The sequence below is a fragment of the Ctenopharyngodon idella genome, chromosome 3 (genome assembly GCF_019924925.1).
Source record: "Ctenopharyngodon idella isolate HZGC_01 chromosome 3, HZGC01, whole genome shotgun sequence".
Lineage (NCBI taxonomy): Eukaryota > Metazoa > Chordata > Actinopteri > Cypriniformes > Xenocyprididae > Ctenopharyngodon > Ctenopharyngodon idella.
In genome coordinates this window covers 3,445,471-3,469,930 of record NC_067222.1, presented here as the reverse complement: position 1 = coordinate 3,469,930, position 24,460 = coordinate 3,445,471, and the positions used below count along the sequence as shown (strand labels likewise).

The window sequence follows — 24,460 nt, the reverse complement described above, 5'->3', positions numbered from 1 at the left end:
CGAATTCATACGAATTTGGCAACTCGTAAAATACGATGATTTAGCAAAAAACATACTAATTCGTGTGAGGTCGTATGAATTTGTACGAATTAGCCACCTCGTGAATTGCCCTGAGATCTTGTTGAAATATCTGCGGAACTGTTACAAGTATCTGATTTTGCTAATAGTTTGTTTCTGAATATAAAAATGTCAACACAATGTCACACTTGCTCTGGCACTAGTTTTGGATGAAGATATGTGCTTTGGTTGTCATTCGTTTTCATTGTACAAGCAAAATGTGACGGTTGGTTGGTGTGGTATTTGTCCCGCCCGTCCTCCACTGTGATTGGATGGCTGGGTAAAAAGTGACAGTGATGAGTGCTGCGTTTTACCCTAAGTTGAACATTTTCAACTCTCGATCTCGGAAGACTGTTGGTAATCAAATAGTTGATAGTAGCCATTGACTTCCATAGTAGGATAGAAAAAAAAAATACTATGAAAGTCAAAAGCATCAACTGTTTTTTTACCAACAATCTTTAAAATATATTATTTTGTGTTCAAAAGAAGAAAGAAACTCATATAGGTTTGGAACAATATGAGGGTGAGTAAATGACAAAATTTTCCATTTTTGGGTGAACTGTCCCTTTAAAGGGACAGTTCACCCAAAAATGAACACAAATGAAGATCTTTTTGATGAAATCTGAGAGCTTTCTGTCTTTCCGTAAACGGCTACGAAACTGACATGTTGACGCTTCAAAAAGTTGAACTTTCATTTTTGGATGAACTATCCCTTTAAGATGAGGGTGATAACACAAATGCAGTTACTGTATTTCACATATTAAAATCAAAACAGCATTGTATCCTTTCTTCATTTTAACTTTTTTTTTCACACATATAGCTTGATCTCATAATACTATTCTCCAGACACTATGTGAATGTTGAAAAGCAAAGAGCTTTTAACAGAGTGTGTTGAGGAGCTGAAACTGCTGGCTATGCTGTATGAGAGGTGGTAAATGAGTATTCCATGATATCCACGTGGGTGTAATTCACCATGCAATCTAGATTATTAATATGAGCAATACATAAGCTCTAGAACTTTCAACAGTTTTGAATTATTTTGTGTGTGATATACAATACTACACTCCAAACTAAATTTGCACATAAATTAATCTCCGATTCCATGTGGAATTTTCCAAACTTATCTGTCCAAAATTTCGACCTCAGATGAAGCCCCATGGTCTGCTAACAGACCATCTGTGCTGTTCTACATAAAAATGGTTCCAACATCACAAGCTCCAATCTGAATGTCCATGGCACTGGGATTTTGAAAGACACAGTTTTATTTGAAGCACTAACTAGCAAGCCAACTTTGAGCAGAACTGTATATTTTGCTTTGTGTTCAAAGATAAATTATAATAGTGATTATTACTTTTGGACCGCTGGAATGTCTGACCACAAAGTCCATATGTTCCACTAATTTCTACAATAAATGGTCAATTATTGTGCCATCATTTATTTCTGATTCACCCATTCCTTAATGTTTTGTTTACAAATCAATCATATGGCTCCTTCCTGTCTAAATGGGTGATTCTTTGCCAGAAGAAGATGCAGTAAGATTTTATACCCAAAACTCTGACTCTGTAAGACTACCTATACCTTGCTGCGCTCTTTAACATCTGATATACCCGATATCCTCATTCCCTTCATTCATGAATACTTATGCAGCTGCAAAAAATAAAATAAATAAATAAAATACATCATGAATAATTCATTGTCCTTGATTCATAGGAAAAAACAGAACAAGTTTGTGTCTAATTTGATTACAAGCAGTCTATAAATGTGCTGTGCTCAATTCATGCTGACACTAAAAACACAGGTATGTTTCATTATATCTAACCACTAGGACAGGGGTGCCCAATCCTGTTCCTGGAGATCTACTTTCCTGCAAAGTTCAGCTCCAACTGTAATCAAACACAGCTGAACCAGCTAAGATCTTCAGAAGCACTTTATTATTATAGACAGGTGTGTTGGATCAGGACCTGATCTCTGCTGGTAGGTAGATCTCCAGGAACAGAACTGAGCATCCCTGCACTAGGACATCTTAAGTTGTTTAGATAATTATTCTTATTAATCCTATTTATGATAAACAACAAGAAAGCTGCAGAGAAATTGCTGGGCTTGATATATATGACATTTCGTACAAGTTAGGACATATAATGTCAACTTAATAGGTAATATTCAACATCTTTGAGGTTTTATGTGCAGTATTTAGCCTACATTTTTGGTATAGGTCTGAATGAGTTAAAGGGAAAGTAAAAGTAAAAAAAAAAACGATTACTCACCCTCATGTCATTCCAAACCCGTAAGACTTTCATTCATCTTCATCAAATGAAGATATTTTAAATGAAATCTGAGATATTTCTGTCCCTCCATCGACAATCCAAGCAGCTGCCACTTTGATGCTTCATGAAGTTCATAGAGATAGATCGTGGCACACAAGAATGAACCTCATTGGTTTGCATGCTTGAGCTTCCGTTTACCATATCTGATATGTGCGTCAATGAATGTTTATATGTGAATAAAAGCCTAAATTCAATCTGTTCATCATATAAAGCGATAGAATCTCTTCAGAAAATTTGGACTAAACCACTCGATTCATTTGGATTAGTTTTACGATCTCTTTATGAACTTTTTGAAGCATCAAAGTGGTAGTTGCATGGACTGTCTATGGAGGGACAGAAAACTTTTTTCTATTTCGAACATGAATGAAAGTCTTACAGGTTTGAAACGACATGGGTGAGTAAATGATGACAATTTTAATTTTTGGATGAACTAAACCTTTGTGTTAGAATAATAACACAAATCTGTTGCAGCAATATTTTACTACTGTAACACTGACATACTTTATTTTCCTGGTCAGAACATTTCATGTTCTTCAGGCGTTGCGAAGAAAATGTTCTTCAAAAAGCACATTAGCAGCTGTTAACATCAATTAAACATTTAATAGTTATGTTTTTGTTTTACTTTTGCAAAAGTTTTATTAGATTTCAAGATTGAACAAAATGTATACAGCTGGCTGAACCATTAAATGCCATGATAAATGCAGCCATTTCTCAAACACTGCCCCTATAGAGGTCAAAATATTTTTCAGGAACCCACTGAAGTTGAGTTTTCCTCTCTGTGTGATTTTAAAATATCTCAGCTCAGCATTTTTCACCTCCCTGTAATCTGTTTGATATGCACAAGAACTACACATTGCAAAAATCTGGGCTGCATGAAAGGGTGTAAAAAAAAGCTTTAGGTTTAAAAAAAAGAATACTCTTGGGGGTATGTTATTAATATAAAAAATATTCGTTTCTTTGGGTGCAACATTACTGTAATTTCAGGGTATGGGAAGTTGTCATGACTTGTTTTTAGTGTGTTTGTGAATGCTTATGCCCGGTGCAGCTTTGCAAAGTAACTATTAAAACACTGTAAATGTGGATATGAATTTCATGTCAAGAAAATTATGAAAGAAAAAAAAAAAAAAGCTTGAGTGTCCACTGCTTAAACTTGTATCAACACAAGTCAAGTCAAGTCAAGTCACCTTTATTTATATAGCGCTTTTTACAATGTAGATTGTGTCAAAGCAGCTTTACATTGATAACTGGTACATTGTTTGACTGCACAGCAGCTCTTAAAGAATAGTGTCAATGCAGGCAGATCAAAAGCACTGTTGAATATCAAAATGTCAAGTCAAGTGTCCCCAACTAAGCAAGCCAGAGGCGACAGCGGCAAGGAACCCAAACTCCATCAGGTGACATCAGGTGGCAGACAAGTGGCAAATTGGTGTTAAAATGGAGAAAAAAACCTTGGGAGAAACCAGGCTTAGTCGGGGTGCCAGTTCTCCTCTGGCCAACAGTGCTTTGTTACAATTCAGGTTGCTATCATAAGTCCAATAGGATCGCAACATTAAAAGTATTTATTTCAGTTCCATCCAATTGAGGATCGTATTCATCACGCCGGTATGGACGGTTGTTGAGGAACTGTGTCGTGGCTGTCGTGTCGATGAGGCCTTCACAGGGGATGATCTAGTTGACTCAATCTCTGCTGATACTTCAGGGCTGCGTTGTGGTCGTGTCAAGGTGCAGGTCCTTGGTCTCACCTGGATACGGCCCGGATCCGGTTGACTACGGTGAACCTCGGGATAAACAGAAAGACTAATATTAGCGTAGATGCCATTCTTCTTCTGATGTAACGAGTACATCAGGTGTTATAGGAAGTGTTCCCGGTTCCGGCTGACCTAATTTATGCAGCCTAATAATCCTTTAACGGATTTGGAAATATAAATTGGTAATGTGTTATGTGTATGCCAGGTTAAAGAGATGCGTTTTTAGTCTAGATTTAAACTGACAGAGTGTGTCTGCTTCCCGAACAATGCTAGGAAGATTGTTCCAGAGTTTAGGTGCCAAATAGGAGAAGGATCTACCACCTGCAGTTGATTTTGATATTCTAGGTATTATCAGCTGGCCTGAATTCTGAGATCGCAATAGACGTGAAGGACTATAATGAATTAGGAGCTCGCTCAGGTACTGGGGAGCTAAACCATTTAGTGCTTTGTAAGTAATTAGCAAGATTTTAAAATCTATACGATGTTTAACAGGAAGCCAATGCAGTGTTGACAGAACTGGGCTAATATGGTCATACTTCCTGGTTCTAGTAAGAACTCTAGCTGCTGCATTTTGTACGAGCTGTAGTTTATTTATCAGGCGAGCAGAACAACCACCCAGTAGAGCGTTACAGTAATCTAGCCTTGAGGTCATGAACGCATGAACTAACTGTTCTGCATTTTTCATTGAGAGCATATGTCGTAGTTTAGATATATTTTTAAGATGGAAGAATGCGGTTTTACAGATGCTAGTAACATGGCCTTCAAATGAGAGATTGGTATCAAAGAGCACACCTAGGTTCCTAACTGACGACGAAGACTTAACAGAGCAGCCATCAAGTGTTAGACAATATTCTAGGTTATTACGTGAAGAAGTTTTTGGTCCAAACACAAGCAACATAAAGAGCAAGGAAAATGAGGACTGGTTACTTTTAAAAATAATCATTTGCAAGTCATGATGTACAGTAAGTATGAAATAGTATATTAAAAACTATGAAATAGAATATTAAGGGTACTGTAAGTCTAGCGGACTTGTATGCATTTAAATGATCAAATGTACCAAATTATGCCCGAAAGTTAGCTCTTAAATGAACATCATGAAAATGTTTTTCCTTAAATTGAAATAATTGTATAAAATAATGAAAGTAAGCTGAAATGAATGGAATTGTGATTAGATTATGTTAATCTGTGTGATTCTTATTACCAGATAAAACGTGGTCAAATTTGGTGGTATAGTTATTTTAGTATTTATCTGTAGAGATGATAGAATATGGTACAATATTTGCTTAGGACGTCACAAGTATGATTTCAACTTTATTTGGAAAAAATAAAAAGTTGATAAATTCCCTGTGAAGAACTACACTACCCACAATCCTAAGAGATCCATAGACCAGTTCCCATGGAAATAGCGCCAAAAGAACTCAGCAGTGACTGCCCACTCACAAAAAGCACTATGAATGAAGTAATCAAGTCAATATCTCTCTAACCTCAAACAACTCGTGTGTAATTGTTCAAGTATTTAGCAATAAACTTCAAATAATTAGGTTCAGTAAAATAATTTAATTAGTCTTTAAATAGTTTTTTTTTTTTTTTTTTTACCCAGATTTTTTTCACACAACTTATGTAGAAAATGAATGGGAAAATACTTGCTGAAAAAGTAGGTGGTCACTGTTACCCTAGAAGAGTGAGTGAGAAGTGACAGCAATAGTATCTACAGCAGTGGTTCCCAAACCCCCAGCCCTGCACATTTTGTATGTCTCCCTATTTCTGACACACCCATTTCAGGTCTTGCAGTCTCTACTAATGAGCTCATTGTTGAATCAGGTGTGATAGATGAGGAAGACAAACAAAATGTGCAGGGGCTGGGGGTCCTCCAGGACAGGTTTGGGAACCGCTGATCTACAGACCCTCCACACAGCACACCTTTTTTGATTTGCATTTTTATTTGAGGTTTATTCCCATAGTCACATGACAGATCCAACTGTTTTTCCTTTTTTCCTTTCACCTTCTGCCATGTTAGCATTAAATTGTTTAGCATGATGACTGTACTCAGAAAAACTGTCACAAGTAACTGTTCCAGACATGCTGATTTCATTACTTTTTTTTAAGTAAAGACACATGGACTATGAACCCTTTACTCCATTCAGTTTTCTTGCCCCTGTTTACAAAGATTTTTTTTTTTTTTTAATCTGCCCCACTTTTCATCCCACATTGCAGAACACATTATGAAAAAAAATCTTAAAGCTCAAGAGTACCAAAACACTGACCTTTGCTCCCAGATCCCAGATCCCGGCTCCTTGCTCTCATATTGTTGACTTGAGACTCATATTGTTGTCTGCTCTCTCCTTAGCCTGTTCAAGCTCATATTGGGCCTTTCTCCACCATTCTAGATGGACATTAGCTTTTATAGCTCTTATAAAAAATATTTACCCCCGGTTTCACAGACAAGGCTTAAGCTAGTCCTAGACTAAAATGTATGTTTGAGCTGAAAGACTTTAACTGAAAGAAACTTTTACTGACATATCTTAAAAAATGTCAATGTCATTGTTTTGGGCCATATAGGCATCCACACATGTGAGCTTTTCAGAGTTGAGCATTTATAAAGTCAGACATATTTTGACTTACAGCCTCCTCTGCTTGTCTCTAGGCCTTAACTTTTATCTTAAGCTTATTATACCAGGTGCTGAAGTCCGTTAACAGTCTTCTTGTCCTCATCAGACTACATATAAACACAAAATTTAGTGGTCAACCAGCAGTCCAGATGTTGTTGTCTACTCCATACCATTCAACGATCGTTTCTCTAGACAAGACCTTTATTCATCAGCTAGGATCGTGTACAGCGCTTTGAAGCTGCACTAAATCTGAATTTTGGACCTTCAACCTGTTGTATCCCGTCGAAGTCCACTATATGGAGAAAGATCCTGGAATGTTTCCCTCAAAAACCTTAATTTCTATCCGACTCAAGAAAGACAACATCTTGGATGACATGGGGGTGAGTAAATTATCAGGAAATTTGAATTCTGAAGTGAACTAATCCTTTAAGTTGCGAACATATGCCTCATCAACATATGTCTCATCAAGTTCCTCAGTGCGATGAATAGCATCAGTTAGTAAGTCTTAAGGAGTTAGTAAATCTGGCCCTTAAGCCCAAAGTATACTTCATTATTTTACAAGTACGCTAGTGTATGTGTACAGTCGAACGCGTAGCCTTACTCCATTTTATAGTGTGCGTGAACGCAGGCGGTCGACACATGCACTCCAGAAAGTTTCATCTTTGTCCAGTGTCTGTGCTATTTTTCTCCAGAAGTTATGACCGATAAAAATGTCTTTGTATTCTTTTAAACTAAAGTCGCAGCTATTTCATAACTCCCTCACACAAGTGCTTGTCAGTGCATGTGTGTGTTATAGTGTGTGTTATAATACCGGAGGTATTTTGTTGTTGTTCACTCTCTTTAGTTTCGTTTTCTACTGTGAAACAACGGCCCGGGCCAGTGTTGCCACCGTGGAACAACTTTAGCGCAAAACAAATTCAATGCGCAGGTGTGACCTGCATGTACAAAGTATGCATGGTTACAAAGATTTCAGGTGACACGCGTAAAGTATGTGCATACTATTCTGGTGACAGAATTTGCTTTGCGCACAGTGCACAGACCATTGCGTATGGCATAAAAACAGAACTATACTTTGGGCTTTAGAGTACAACTCTCAAATGTACTTTTTTTTACTGTATATAGTTTGTGTGTGATTGCCATACTCACGTCACCCACTTGTTGTTCAAGCTTAGTTTTGGCTTTTGTCTCAGTATTGACCTTGTCCTCCTCAGCCTGGAGATCATGATGAACTTGTTGGTGCGCCTCTTGAAGGGCTCTCTTTTCTTTAGTTAGCTTTGCAAGATTTGCATCTTGACTAGATATTTCGGTAACACTTTACATTAAGGTTCCTTTTGTAAAGGGTTTATAAAGGTGTTTGTTAATGACTAATAACTTATTTACAAATGCATTATAAGTCATTGATAAATAAATACATGATTCACGTGTCTCCACTTTACATTAAGGTTCGCTTTCACAGATTACTAACATTTATAACTCATGAATAAATGGTTCACCATTCATTAGGGTTCACAGGTAACTAATAATGTAATAAAATTTTTGTAACATTAAGTAACAAAGTAAAATATGTGTGAATAAATACATTTATTAAGCATTTATAACATGCGAGTTAAAAATGACTCACTATTTGGCAGGTATTACGTTAAAGTCACCCTTTTAATTCATGCAGTTACAACTGCTTATCAACGACTTATAATGCATTTGTAAATAAGTTTAGTCGGGGTGGTTCATTGTAATTTCTCTTTTTTCACTTTAGTTAGTGTGTAATGTTGCTGCTTGAGCATAAACAGTATCTGCAAAGTTACAGCACTGAAAGTTCAATGCAAACGGAGATATTGTCTTTTAAAGAATTCTGTTTAAGGACTACAACAAATGGCTGATAGGGACTACAACAAGCTTCTTCCTGGGCTGGTGACATCACTAACCCTAAAATTTACATAAACCCTGCCCCCGAGAACACGCAAAAAAGAGGTGAGGTCATGTTACTGCATTACAGTACGTAACACAAATGCAATAGCATGTCATAAACGCAAGGTGACGAAATGACAAGTTATAACCATAATTAAACTAAACTATACATGTTCTGTCTTCATACAGCATATATTCTCTGGCTCTGTAGGATCTTACAACAGTTTCCACATGAGCGATTTATAGATTATCATAACAGAATATGCAATCAATGACTTTAAGATAGTTAACTCCACATCAGCTACATAAATTCATCAACTAACCATTCAGAAGCGTCCTGTTGGTTTCAAAATGTTGTCACTTCTTCTTGAGTCTCTCAATCATTGTCCGACTCCGTTTTGAACATAAAAGGCTGAACAGTTTCTGATATTTTCAGTGCGTCTGCGTGAGGTAATGTGAGGCTCTGCTAAGTGCTAACATGAGCTCCTGAAACTCCGCCCCCTTTTGAGAGCAGCAGCTCATTTGCATTTAAAGGGACACACACAAAAACAGAGCGTTTTTGCTCACCCTCAAAAAGTGACAAATTTATCATGCTATAAGAAATGATCTGTAGGGTATTTTGAGATAAAACTTCACATACACACTCTAGGGACATCAGAGACTTATTTTACATCTTGTAAAAGTGGCATAATACCACCCCTTTAACAAACACCTTTATAAACCCTTTACAAAGGGAACCTTAATGTAAAGTGTTACCGATATTTCCTCTGTAACGTTTTTAACCTGTCAAGATACATTGTTTGTCTGTAAAAACTGACAATTGGGGGTTAATTTTGGCAAAATGTTGGTATACCAGGGTGTAATCAAACCTTATTCTCAGTTGTGTGCTTTTCCTTCTCCACTTTAACCAAGATGAGCTCCAGATCATCAATGTCTTCAACTCAGAGCATTCATCCTCAAGTTTCCTTTTCTCAGTTGTCAGCTCTGAATTGATTTCTTCTTCATCATCTAGTTTTTCAGTAAGCTCTTTCAGCTTGGCCTCTAGCTGGAGTTTGCTTTTTATTAGCCCTTCACACCGCTCTTCAGCATCTATGAGATTCTCACTGTCCTATGAGAGCAGCAGAATGAAAGGTAGTCAATAGTGTTGAATTAGATTTGCTTTTTGTTATTTTTCCTAAAAGCGATAGCAAGAAGTGGTCAGGAAATAATGAACTTGTGACACCCACAGCTCAGTGATTTACTTATTATTAAGCCATGGCTCCAACAAATGTATGTTTTTTGTTTGTTTGTTTGTTTGTTTTTTTTAAAAAAAGCTAAGATATTGAAAACACATTACACATATAAATGAGTTAGGAAGCATAATCACTAACAGCTTGGACTTGTAAGAGCAGGATGTTCTTCCCATGTATCAAAGAGAACATATTCTCCTCTAGCTCTTTGCGTTTGGCTTCAGATTTAGCAAGGTCCTCTTCCTTTCATAGTGGCCATCTCTTTCTCTGTTTCAGCACTCAAGAGAGGCTTTATCTTATAAAACAGCTTAATCCACGGCCAGTGTTTTACATTCATAAATGCACGGAGGTTGTACTGCAAAGTATAAATGGCATCTCTGGAAAAAAGACAGTCTTGTACATCAGGGTTATTGGAGTTAACTAAAACCACAAACACACACACACACACACACATATATATATATATATATATATATATATATATATATATATATATATATATATCAAATAGTATCTCATTGACTCTAAATAAACTGATGTCTGACAGGTGTATAAGAGTATATAACATCAAATCCTCATTTGATTAATTTGAAGTTTCTGAAAATGTACTTTTGAGCATACATTTTCTCAAACTCTTCATCAGATATCCTCGGCACAGGGACTGGATGCAGGATACCAATAATGGCAATTTTTTATTACACATTTCCTCTAATGTCCCCTGTAGGCCAGCTTTGGAAAACACCTGTTAGATGAATTAAGTGTCAGGATGTAATGTGGACGTTTACAATAATATTTTTCAAGGATGATAACAGATTGAGGCCAGTAAGAAGATAAAGTAGTGTGACACCGGGAACACTTCCCATAACACCTGATGTACTCACTACATCATAAGAAGAATGACGTCTACGCTAATATTAGTCTCTCTCTGTTTACCCCGAGGTTTGCTGCAGCCTGCCAGATCCAGGCCGTATCCAGATGAGATGAAGGACCTGCATCTAGACAGGATGATAACGCAACCCTGACGTTTCAACTAATTTATCCCCCGCGAAGGCCCATTTCCCTTTCCTTTCCCTATGTATAGATAAAACGTTATCAAAATTATTCCAGTTCGCATAGATCCGCGGACACAACTAATTTTTCTGTATTATGCGGACCAGTAAATAATTTGGCAAATATCACTTTTTTAAAAAGACCAAGCTTCTGAGCACATACACACTCAAACACGCAAACCTATAGACTAAATATGTAAGAATGCATTAAAGGTATTCAGTTTTTCAGTAGGAAAGGTGTCATTTAATTGGCCCCTAAAGTAATAATTAACAATTTTTACAATGGAAGTGATTCAATCAAAAACCAACTTTAGCTCGATAAGAGTTTTCCTATTGTCACTGTGAAGCTGCTTTGAAACAATATGTATTGTGAAAAGTGTTATATAAATGAAGATGACTTGACCTTTGTGTGGCCAAACTTATACTGTGTGTGATCAATATCAACTGATCCCAAGAGCTTTTGGGATCTGAGGCCTTCTTTCCATCGATGAACTGTCCTTCAGGGATCGCACTGGCATTAAGGATTCTGTATCTATGACCATGAAGTAATAGACATCATAAATCTTAGATTTGTAAGGGAAATGAATAGTAAGCTGGTCATTATTATAGGACCCCAATGCTTATTATTATGAGAGAGGAAAGAGATTGTGTGGTGTTATGAGAAACATTAAACTGGCACAGCTATATGGGAAATCAGCTGACTGGGACAATAGTCAATTATACAGTGTTCAATCAAGTATTCCACAGACAATACAAAAGCAAATGCATTGATTATTCTAGTGAAATTACCTTTGCTTTTAGTCAGCATAAAGGATCCTACTTGGAAAACCTTTCCTACAGATCCTGACGCCTTTACAGCGTAACTGGTGTATCCATTATCCCTGTGTGAACCAATGGTTAAAATACAATTAAATTGTGTTATACTGACTAACAGAATTTTTTTATCATTTCAGTCAGCTATGCAGTGCTGAGTTGAGTCATATTTGTGTACCTGGAGTTTTCACCTCATTGGGGATCAGGCAGTGCACAAAGTGGGGATATGTGCTTCGTAAATTGGTCATTAGCTTGCCCAGATTTTCCTGTGAGTGTTTATACTCTGAAAACAGCTAAGACCATCTGGAAAGAACTTCGCTTCTTCTTGGCTGTCTTTTTGCCTCCTGCTCCTCCACTGCTGGCCTCTTTGAAGCAAAAAAGTGATAGATTAATGAATAAATCAGTTTAGTTTTTCCTCTAATGTTTCTGAATGATTTACCTGCTTCAGCGGAAGCAAAGGATGCGTAGAGGTGAGCCAGCAACTTCACTGATGATTTCTGGTACAATTGAACAACAGACTCATTTAACGGGTCCTTGTTTTTGTCCAGCCACCTGGAGATCTTGCAGTCGGCAGTGCCGACATAGTGCACTAAGGAGAAAAGAGCCTCAGCCTTGTCTTTGGTTGGCTTGGGCTTTTGGAAGGCATTGTTCATTCAGCTTGTTCTTAAAGGAGGTGTCAGTTGTCTTTGGAAACATCCTCTTCAAGGATGGAAAAGATTCCCATTGGCTGGCAGACAAAATAATCAAGAGTACACTTGGAAAATCAGACTTGGTACATGCTATTTATGAATTTATGAAGTAAAATTCTAGTCAAAGTGTGCAACAAAGTGTTTAAACAAGTGCAACGCTTCAACCTGATGGAAACCTGATAAACTGAAACACTGTACATTTTGAAATTTGGGGCATTAAACACATGTATTGCTTATTTTACAAAGGTTTACAATGTACAAGTTATTGTTAGGGTGCGTTCACACTTGGTTCGATTGCCTGGACCGAACCCGAGTTCAATTGCTCCCCCTTTCCCCTGTGCCCAGTGGACTGTTCATATTATATTATTTAGGTCCGACCATAGACTGTAAAAAAAGGTCCGACCCGCGGTTCGTTTGCGTCATCAAACCAGCAGCTGTTTACTCCGTTGCTTAGTAACGACGGCGCAGGAAAAGGCGGCAAAATGCATAACGTTACTCTCCTCACTTTTATATTTTTGTTTTTGAACCACTGGTTTTGTTCATAACGGCACTTGCGTCTATCTGCCGCAAATGTAGAACGCTGACGGCGAGCAGAAATGAGATCAGCTGCACTTCAGCTCTCTGCTTGCAGCACATCAGTCACGCTTAAGGGGCTTTCACACTGGGCTCGTTTGCCACGGCCCGAGCCCGGGCAAAGCCACTGAAAGGCAAGCCTGCAACCTTTAGCCAAAAAAGCGTAACGGCTAATGCTAACGCTCCGCCCCCGGCGGTACGCAGGGAAGGAGACCAGAGGCTGTTTTTTGAATGGATGTCAATGGATGAGAGGCTCACTATGCTGATTAAACAGCTTTTGTGGGGAAATAGCTTATCATTTTTATTTAATCAACAGCCTGTTTGCTAATCTTCAGCATGTTTTACACTAAACAATACTTTCTTTGGGAACTATATGTAGATTTTAGCTTGATAAAAATGTATTTTTTTTCAAGAGAAGGCAGACTAGGGAATGTTGCGACTGATGTCACTGCCATTACACGATAGGCTGAGAGGTGCCGCACGTGATTAAGTTAGCCATTACGCTTTCTCCAATGGTAAGAGATACAGACCCTCTTATCTCCCTATTATATACAATCTCTGGCCCGGGCGCGATTGTTCCCGGTGCCCCCCACAACGTTGGTCTGGTTTCACACTGGTGCTTTCACATTAGTACTTTTGGTGCGCACCCGGGTTCGATTGACGTCAGAGTTCGGTACGTTTGGATGATGTGAACACTGTCTTCTGAACTCGGGTCTGCACCCACAAACCATACCTGAGTCCGCTTAAAAAGGGTGGTCTGGGGTGCGGTTCAAGTGAACTCCGGTACGGTTCGCTTCTGATATGAATGCAAACGTACCAAATTGCAGAAGTGAACCGCTATTAATGCCGTATTATTTGATAAAAATGTGTGTTTGTGTTTCACTCACTTTCTTGACGTGCTACAAGCAGAGAGCTGTAGTTTAGCCTCTCATTCCTGCTCGCCTTCAGTGTTTTACATTCGCAGCAGATAGAGGCAAGTGCCGTTATGAACAAAAGCAACGGTTCAAAAACAAAAATATAAAAGTGAGGACAGCAACGTTATGCATTTTGCCGCCTTCTCCTGCGCCGTCATTACTAAGCAACGGAGTAAAGAGCTGCTGGTTTGATGACGCAAACGAACCACGGTTCGGACCCAAATAATATAATGTGAACACAGTCCAGTGGGGGCAGGGGGAGGGGGGAGCAATCGAACTCGGGTTCGGTCCAGGCAATTGAACCAAGTGTGAAAGCACCCTCAAATTGATTCTATCGAATCCTGGTGCGTTTGCGTTCATCTTACGTCATCACAGACGTGCGCGGCGCATGACAGAAAACAGAACGCGGGTCAATAAATTGTGTTTTTATTAATGTGGTGCTATTATGTACAGCAGAGTAAACGACACTTGTGTTTACTGTATGTGCGCCACATGATGGTTTTTCCGCTGTTTGCAAGCAGCCTATTTTGAGGAGACAGCTGATTGCCATTCATTTGCTGCTCTAATTGCACTCGCAAAGTGCGAATACACTGCAGGCTCACTCCTGCTCGAATCCAAGGTAAATCATCAACACTGTCATCTCTTACATGTGTTTTAAGTAAATACATTACAATCAGCGAAAACGCATGCGCAGGTTACTTTACTTCCTGAACAAGTGCGCACCCGAGTCCATGTTTCATATTCATGCGAACCGCGGCACAGTTCGAGAGCAACCGAACTCAGACCACCTCCTTCGGGTAGTCTCGGGTTCGGTACCCCGGTGTGCACCCGGGGTTCGCATGACAGCTTTCTTATTAGCGATTTTTCATGCGAACCGTGCCCCGTTTCGAACTAAACTGCCAGTCCCCTTAGTGTTAATTGCAATTAAATAAAAAAAAAAAATGTAGTATAGTTTACATTAAATGTAATTAGCTGAACTTTAGAGCGTCCCACTTACATCTTTATATGTAATTTTATAATTACTTCTATTGTCTTTGAAATATGGTTAAAATGTACAGTACTGCTGAATGTACTGACAAGCATTTATTGTAAACTAAAATATACTTTAATGCCATAATATATTTTAAATTGCACATTTGTAATTATTGAGTTGCAATTTAGTACAATTAAAATATATATATAAATGTAATATCAAATAACACATTACCGTTAAAATTAAGTATTTTACATGTGCTTTATTTTAGTTAACACATCAAAATAAGCATGACAAAATATTACAACATAATGATTTAAAATGTTATTAGTTCACTTTTTAAAAGTGCACGTAAGTTTGTTGAGAAACAGCCATGAAAGTGTGCTCTCTTTAAGGGCACTTAAGTGCCTTTTTTATCATTAATATATTATCTGCAAGTCCAGTCTCTTTTTTAAAAAAAATATATACTTTGATAAATACCATGAGGGGGACTACATTTATGTAGAAAAACAAACAAACAAACAAACAAAAAAAACAGCTGTATATAGGTTACTGTTGTGACTGAGTGCTAATCTTGGGAAAGTGTACATCATTTGAGTACTATTAATATCCTTAGCTGTAAAACATTCACAAGCTCATTTACAGTGATGATGGCCTACCTTCTCAACAAGCTCAATACAGGCAGCCAGATCCATTCCAAAGTTTATTACCTCCCAGTCTATCCCTTCCTTCTTGTACACTTCTTGTTTGAGCACAAACATTTGATGGTTGATGAACTGCTGCAGTTTTTCATTGGTGAAGTTGATGCACAGCTGCTCCAGGCTATTGAACTAATTCAGAACAATCAATCTATGAATCATTTTGCCATCCACTTGAGCTGTTAACAAATTAACTTTCATGAGTCATGAAGCATTAAAGAATCCCTATTTGATTTTCATAATCAAAGCTTCCCACAGCTATGACAGCCTGGCACAATAATGATCAAATATGCATAGCTCACATCAAAAATTTCAAATCCAGCAATGTCAAGTACTCCAATGAAGAAGGACCGAGGCTGCTTGGTGTCCAGCATCTGGTTGATTCGGATGACCATCCACAAAAACATCTTCTCATAGACTTTGCTAAGGCCATAACTGAATTCATGACCTGTGGGGTTGATAAAAGTAAAGTGCTGGCAAGGTAATGCAAGAATGCCACTGAAGCAGAGATGAAGTATTGCAAATCACATACCTGTTGAACCATCTGTCCCTTGGTGACATGCACAATCCCAACTTTCACTCTTGGATGACAAAGAGCTTTCAACAAGTCGGCAGAGTTCAGTCCCATCAGGAAAGCAACTTTATCAGCCACTGCAACAGCCACAACACAAAAAATATACTTGCTTCACAGAAATGTTTCACATGTCCATAAAAGACGGTGGATTTTGTGGTTACAGAGTTGGGAATAACAAACAAATGACTCTTGGCATCACTGACATCACACCTGCCGTTGTGCAACTTCACGTCATATTTACGAAAACAAGAATCAGATATGAGAGCGGACAGGAAATTTTCAATTGTAGACTCTTCCTTAAAGTCACCATGAAATGAATATCCACCCCAAATGCATGTTGTTGATGTTATTGTGAACAATTCATCCATTCATCAGATTTTGACCTCAAAATCAAAATGAAACATGATCTTCCAATGATACGACAGACTTCTCTCTAGTGACATATGCCAGTCTTCTCCAATCATTTCATCTGCCTAAACCCTACCCCTTTTTTACATTCTGACTCCATCCAATCAATAACCAACAGACAGAACCAAGTCCTTGCCTCATATTTTTTTCATTTTTCATTAACCCGTTGACTGATCATGGGGAAATCGTAGGCATTGGTTGTGATGAGGAGCATGTCTGAGGAAAAAGAAGAAAATAGATCAAATGTGAAAAGGAGCATAAAGATATTTGGCTATCACGTAATGTCTTGTGTGACACTCTCACCTATCAGCTGTGGCTTATGGCCTGTGGTGACTTGATAGAAGATGTGATAACACCTCTATTCGGCCAGCTGAAAGGTCACCCTGGACTTCTCCAGCAAATCTAGAAGGACAAAAACTCAGTTACCTTGTGGAAAGTCAAAGAATATAATTTTGACCATGTGCAAAAAGGCTCACATGTTTCAATATCAGCAGAGGAAAGTTTTCCAGATGTTCCAAAGTGTATTTGTATGAATTTACACCATTGGAATTTGCAGCTTACATTAAACAAACGCTAATTAACTTCTTAAACAAACGTAATATGACACAACTGCTGAACTCACAAAGCATGAGGAGTTGTCGTTCCTCACAGGTTTTGGCATTCCCAAAAGCTTCAAGTAGAGGGTTGGCTGAAATGATTTGATCCTCCAACATTCCCTGTGGGGTAATTGCATGTTAGATTTCAGTAAAATATAATTTATTTAAAAAAAATAAATAAAGCCTGCGGTTCATACAAATGATAATTTCCTCACCTGCATTTTTCCTTGCGTGGCCTCTGTCTTCTTGTCTCCAGACACTGCGATTGTCGCAAAGTACTGAATGACACGTTTGGTGTTCACAGTCTTTCCTGCACCAGATTCTCTGCTGGAAATGACACAGTTACACAGATACACAGCTGGAGCTTCACAGCTCATCATCTATCATTTGTAGAGTTATAGCACAGTCAAGGCCATTGATCATGACTTACGTAACAAGGACGGACTGATTCTCACGGTCTACAAATAAAAAGGAGAAATCATGGGAAGCTCTTGCAATTTTTGTTAAAGACTTCTGTTCATTTACATCACCAGTTAGGATGCCAAATTGAAAAAAAAAAAAAATAGTTCTAAAAATCTGATTGGCCAAAATGTACCCCTACATACCATTATTCAACGGTTCATCATTCATAATAATAATTATTCATCATCATCATCATCATAATAATGCATGAATACTAATAAACTATTCTTATTATGCCATTGTTAGATTAACTGTAACTAATTATGGTTGGTAAGCAATGTAGCACTTGTAAACAAATTCAATCAGAATTCACACTGTGAACTGTTAATACAATAAACTTAATGTAGCAATGAAATCAAATGACTAATCTTTTTTTTAATGGAATATTGCAGTGTTTATTATAAATCATTTACCTGTGTATGTCATTGTTTTTTAAAATTCATGTGTCCTCATAATCCTTAATCAAAATAACTTCCACCCCCTCTTCCCTCCTACATCTGATGATGCATTTACTGGTGTAAGGGCGGGGCAACCTGTCACTCACATAAGATCCACCAATAGCAAACCACAACCATCCAATCAATTCCCCATGGACAAAATCAAGTCCCGCCCTGAATTTTTTTTTTTTTCGAGAAGATGTTTAACTCAGGTTAACTTTAAACATTTAAACTGGTGACATTTATTTAAAACAATATCAAGAGCAAGAGTGGATGTTCAAAATACTGTCACCGTTGGGAAAAGGAAAAGTGTTTTTCAAGAAAAAAAAAAAACACTATTGTTAAACACTGCATTGTCAAAGTTGATATTGTGGCTTTATTCAGACACTTGCGTGTGTCATTAAATTATTAACATATTACCAAAATCAAGCTTCAAATGGAGTAACACGTTTTTTTTACCAGCGAATTTTAGAGAATTTTGGACATGCGTGTTTTGTCCATCATTAGAACGGCCGCATCTGAGGCAGTATAAGTTATAAATAACATTTATAAAATGCTACATTAAGACAATCAAATACATAAAACATTAGTCAAATATATTATATATATATATATATATAGTGTTTCTTGAGTAAAGAAAACTATTTACTTAGAGGCGGGTGGAGTTACGAGTTTGAGGATCCAGTGTAGTTACGAGGTGTCACAAGCTCTTTTTAATATTTTTCATTGGTTAAGTTTATGCAAAACCCACAGAAAGATGTAAAGGCTGACCAATAGTAATGATGAATATAAATACAATTTATGAATATAAATACAAATTACAAAATATGGAGATAAGCCCACAGCTGAATCATCCATCCATCCATTTTCCAAACCGCTGGTCCAATGTGGCTACAGCGTAATATAATACAGGTTTACATTCCTTTTTAATTGATTATTAAATTGCTTAATTATGGTTTTTACATGCTAGTTTTCATGACAGTTCAAGATAAATCTTTTCATTACTACTGGAGCTACCAGTTTGCTAAGATTCAAATGATTATTAAACAACAAGCACAAACTATGCGAAAGCAGCAGTCCTTCCAGCCCATTCAGTGTCCGAATTCACTCACTCGTTTTCATTCACTCCTTCAAATTAACTATATTAGTGGAGTAATGTAGGGAATAGTGAATGAGGGTATAGTGGGCAATTTTGGACACAGCCGAGGTTTCTGCCTGACAGTGACGATATGTTTCACCGATATTGAGACAAGCATCATCATGATTTCTACTTCTTTTGATTAATTAAGCATAATCATCTGCAATATTGGCCTGCTGGTTTATTATCCTGAATGTTTTATCCTAACATGTTTTTAATGTCTCCAGCAACTTCTGTAGTCCCATTTAGCCTCTTGTTAACAACTGCCTAAGTGTAGGAAAACAGGGGGTGTTACTAATGTAGAGTAGACTAAAATGTAAAAATATCTTGAGCTTGTGTTCACAACAGACCTTATTTCAGACATTTAACCAAAAACATTAACCATTTATTGTTAATTGGAGTTTTTGTGACAGTGCAGAACTAACAGTGAACTGCTGTATAAAATATATAAAAGTATGTATGAAAATAAGAAAAAAATATAAAAGTATGTATAAAAACAACAACAGTGTCTTTTATCATAAAAGCCAGCTTTTAAGCTTTTCCCTCAATTAATTATGTTCCCCTAATGTTGTTCTGGAATAGACTGACCTGTAAGCATATTTTGATATGCATTGTCAGACACAGAGAAGATGTGAGGTGGGTCATCCATGCGTTTTTTGCCCCTGTATGGCACCACCACCTCTGAGTTATACACCGGGAGCCACTTGTAAGGATTCACAGTAACACAGAACAGCCCAGTGTAGGTCTGCAGAAAGAAATCACAGAGATTCATTAAAATGATATTAAGTGCTCCAGTCTGACCATTTTTCAGAACTGAGGCATGACTTACATAAATCATCCATGCTGCGTAACGATCTTTGAGGTTAAACAGCACCGTGGGCTCATTTGAGGTGGGTCTTCATGGCCATGTCCTCAATTCTATCATACTTGGGTGGATTCATTGGGTGACATTCCTCATCCTTCACTGTCACTGTCTGCAAAGAAAATGTCATGTCACTGTATTCTAAAGCAGTCGCTATGCAATGACATTTCTTTGTATTTTGAATGGAATGGGTTGCAGTGTAATGCTGTTTAAAGACTCTTCAATCAAAACCGATTTCATGGCGTCTCACCTCCCCAGCCTCGGTCTGGACTGTAGCCTTGCCTCCTTCTCTGTTTTGAATGATGCCTTTAATGTACAGTTCTTTGGCATCAGGAACAAAACAGGCTGTCTTGGCATCAAAAGGCCGATTCTGAGCTTCAATTCGCTCCTTCTCAGGTTTGCGGAGGTAGATTGCAGAAATAGCCCAATACGGGCCAGCTGCATCGCTGCTCATGACGACCCAAAACTGGAAAACAACACTAATATGAAATATCATGCAACACCAAGAGGAAGTACAGAACAAAAATAAATGCAAAATTAGGACTATACCTTTGCAAGTTATCACCAGTATAGGATATCGATTGCAATGGAATTTGAAACATTGATTATATTATATTATATTATATTATATATTAGTAGTACTTTACAATAAGGTTTCATTTGTTAACATTAGTTAACTACACTAGTTAACGAACACTGAACTTACATGCATACTTCTGCAGCATTTGTTTATCTTAGTTAAAGGTACACTATGTAACTTTTGCTTTAGTAAAACAAAACATGCATGCATTTTGCAGAAGAACATTGTTTCGGTTGTGCTCAGCTCTATGACCCTTCAAAATAGATAATGCTTTACAATGAATTCTGTTAGAGAGCTACATATGGCAATTTATCTGTTCAATAAAATACCTTACTCACCTGTTGTGGAGATGGCGTTTTTATTACTCATCACTTTTACAACATTTCAAATCCCTCAGTTCTCACCATCTCCGAAAAGCCAAACTAATGTTTATTCTGGTTTTATTACGAGCTCTGTTGTGTTCTCCTTTTTGCCAGTAGATTCTCCTTTGCTTGCCATTTCTTTAAAAACTAAACCTCCCCTGAGGTTTAGCTGCACCATATCAACCTTTCTTGCTCATTGTGACAACTAACCTATGTCACTCCCACACCATACACACGTCAAAGTAGCTGGAGCAACTTTTATCTCTTTACAGATATGACCAGATTCATGCGGAAGAGTGACGTATCTACGCAATTTCCAGTAAAAACCATCCTGACAGGTCTAAAATACAAATAGGCTTACCATAGTGAATCAGGGTAAGAGAAAAGTATAGAAGAATTGATGTGTTGACTCATTATTTAAATTGTTAATTTTGAACAAAAAAAGTAAGGCTACATAGTGTACCTTTAATGTTAGATTAACTATTACTAATGCATTATTGAAATAAAAAGTTGTATCTGTTAACATTACTTAATACTTAAAACTAACAGAACAAACAATGAAGAATTATATTTTATATAACTGACATGAATAAAGATTGCCATTATATTATATTATATTATATTATATTGAGATGTATACATTATCTGAAAGCTGAATAAATAAGCTTTCCATTGATGTATGGATTGTTAGGATAGGATAATATTTGGCCGAGATACAACTATTTGAAAATCTGGAATCTGAGGGTGCAAAAAAAAATAAATAAATAAATAAATAAAAAAATATTGAGAAAAATTGTTATAGAAAAAGTTGTACAAATTAAGTCTTTAGCAACACATATCCACTCACAAAAATAAATGTTTGATATATTTATGGTAGGAAATTTACTAAATATCTTCATGGAACATGATCTTTACTCAATATCCTAATGATTTTTGGCATAAAAGAAAAATCGATAATTTTGACAATGTATTGTTGGCTATTGCTACAAATATACCAGTGTGACTTATGACTGGTTTTGTGGTCCAGAGTCACATATTGTAAAATTAAAAAAAAAAAAATTATTATTATTATTATTATTATTATTATAATAATTATATTATATTGTAAAATCAGCAGTACATTTTAACCATATTTCAATTATGTAATTACATTCTTAAGTCCTTAAGCACTCAAAAGTTCAGCTAAGTGTATTTTAATATAAATTTAAACTATAATTCAAATAATGTGCAAAAAAGCATTACATTCAGTTCACACCATATTCTTAAGACGTACATTATTTTTGTATTAAGTACTCTTTAAAAGTATGCTAAAGTGTACTTTTTCACAAAACATACTCAGAAATAACTGTTTGTTGTTTGCAAAACCTAATGTCATTAAAACAATACTGTAAGATTGTAATATGTCCTCTACCAAATGTCATTTTTAAGAGGACAGCATGTCAGTCACAATTCACACTTCACAGTCACAAAGCAATGTAGCCTACCTCTATATGGGTTTTAGATAATTATTTTAAATTAGAGAAAGTATTGAAGTGTATTTTTGCTGTGGCTGTTGAAACTGTTCACATATATACATATTTTATATGTTATATATATATATATATATATATATATATATATATATATATATATATTTATTATGTATATATGTGAACAGTATATATATATACACATACAGTGGGTACGGAAAGTATTCAGACCCCCTTACATTTGTCACTCTTTGTTATATTGCAGCCATTTGCTAAAATCATTTAAGTTCTTTTTTTTTTTTTTCATCATTGATGTACACACAGCACCCCATATTGACAGAAAAACACAGAATTGTTGACATTTTTGCAGATTTATTAAAAAAGAAAAACTGAAATATCACATGGTCCTAAGTATTCAGAGCCTTTGCTGTGACACTCATATATTTAACTCAGGTGCTGTCCATTTCTTCTGATCATCCTTGAGATGGTTCTACACCTTCATTTGAGTCCAGCTGTGTTTGATTATACTGATTGGACTTGATTAGGAAAGCCACACACCTGTCTATATAAGACCTTACAGCTCACAGTGCATGTCAGAGCAAATGAGAATCATGAGGTCAAAGGAACTGCCTGAAGAGCTCAGAGACAGAATTGTGGCAAGGCACAGATCTGGCCAAGGTTACAAAAAAATTTCTGCTGCACTTAAGGTTCCTAAGAGCACAGTGGCCTCCATAATCCGTCCGGCCAAACTGAGCTATCGGGGGAGAAGAGCCTTGGTGAGAGAGGTAAAGAAGAACCCAAAGATCACTGTGGCTGAGCTCCAGAGATGCAGTCGGGAGATGGGAGAAAGTTGTAGAAAGTCAACCATCACTGCAGCCCTCCACCAGTCGGGGCTTTATGGCAGAGTGGCCCGACGGAAGCCTCTCCTCAGTGCAAGACACATGAAAGCCCGCATGGAGTTTGCTAAAGATGGTGAGAAATAAGATTCTCTGGTCTGATGAGACCAAGATAGAACTTTTTGGCCTTAATTCTAAGCGGTATGTGTGGAGAAAACCAGGCACTGCTCATCACCTGTCCAATACAGTCCCAACAGTGAAGCATGGTGGTGGCAGCATCATGCTGTGGGGGTGTTTTTCAGCTGCAGGGACAGGACGACTGGTTGCAATCGAGCGAAAGATGAATGCGGCCAAGTACAGGGATATCCTGGACGAAAACCTTCTCCAGAGAGCTCAGGACCTCAGACTGGGCCGAAGGTTTACCTTCCAACAAGACAATGACCCTAAGCACACAGCTAAAATAACGAAGGAGTGGCTTCACAACAACTCTGTGACTGTTCTTGAATGGCCCAGCCAGAGCCCTGACTTAAACCCAATTGAGCATCTCTGGAGAGACCTAAAAATGGCTGTCCACCAACATTTACCATCCAACCTGACAGAACTGGAGAGGATCTGCAAGGAGGAATGGCAGAGGATCCCCAAATCCAGGTGTGAAAAACTTGTTGCATCTTTCCCAAAAAGACTCATGGCTGTATTAGATCAAAAGGGTGCTTCTACTAAATACTGAGCAAAGGGTCTGAATACTTGCACTGACAAGCATTTAGTTAACTAAAATATACATTAATGTAATTATTGAAACATGCATTTAAAAATTATAAACATTTAGTATGTTAATTCTCAACATCAAAAAATATATGTACTTCTTTAAAGCATGACAAAATATTATTAAAACAAATCATTTAAAATGTACTTTGAAGTAAAAAATAAATAAATAAAAAAATAAAAAAAATAATAATTTACATTACAAAGTGCATTTTTTAAAAGTGTACTTAAAGCATTAGTTCACCCAAAATGACAATTCTGTCATTAATTACTCACTGTAAGAGGGATCTGTAGTTAAACCCATGTGCAGTTTTATTTAACATCAATCCAAACATGAACAAAAGTACAAAACAAAGACGTGGCATGGCTTGACATAAACAATAAACATGGACT

General features: G+C 37.1%; 2 pseudogenes; both read right to left on the bottom strand.

Moving 5' to 3' along the window:
- Positions 1–10,439: 10,439 nt before the first annotated feature.
- LOC127510160 (myosin heavy chain, fast skeletal muscle-like) lies at positions 10,440–16,663 on the bottom strand (annotated as a pseudogene).
- On the bottom strand, positions 16,615–20,512 carry LOC127508506 (myosin-2-like; annotated as a pseudogene).
- Positions 20,513–24,460: the final 3,948 nt, after the last annotated feature.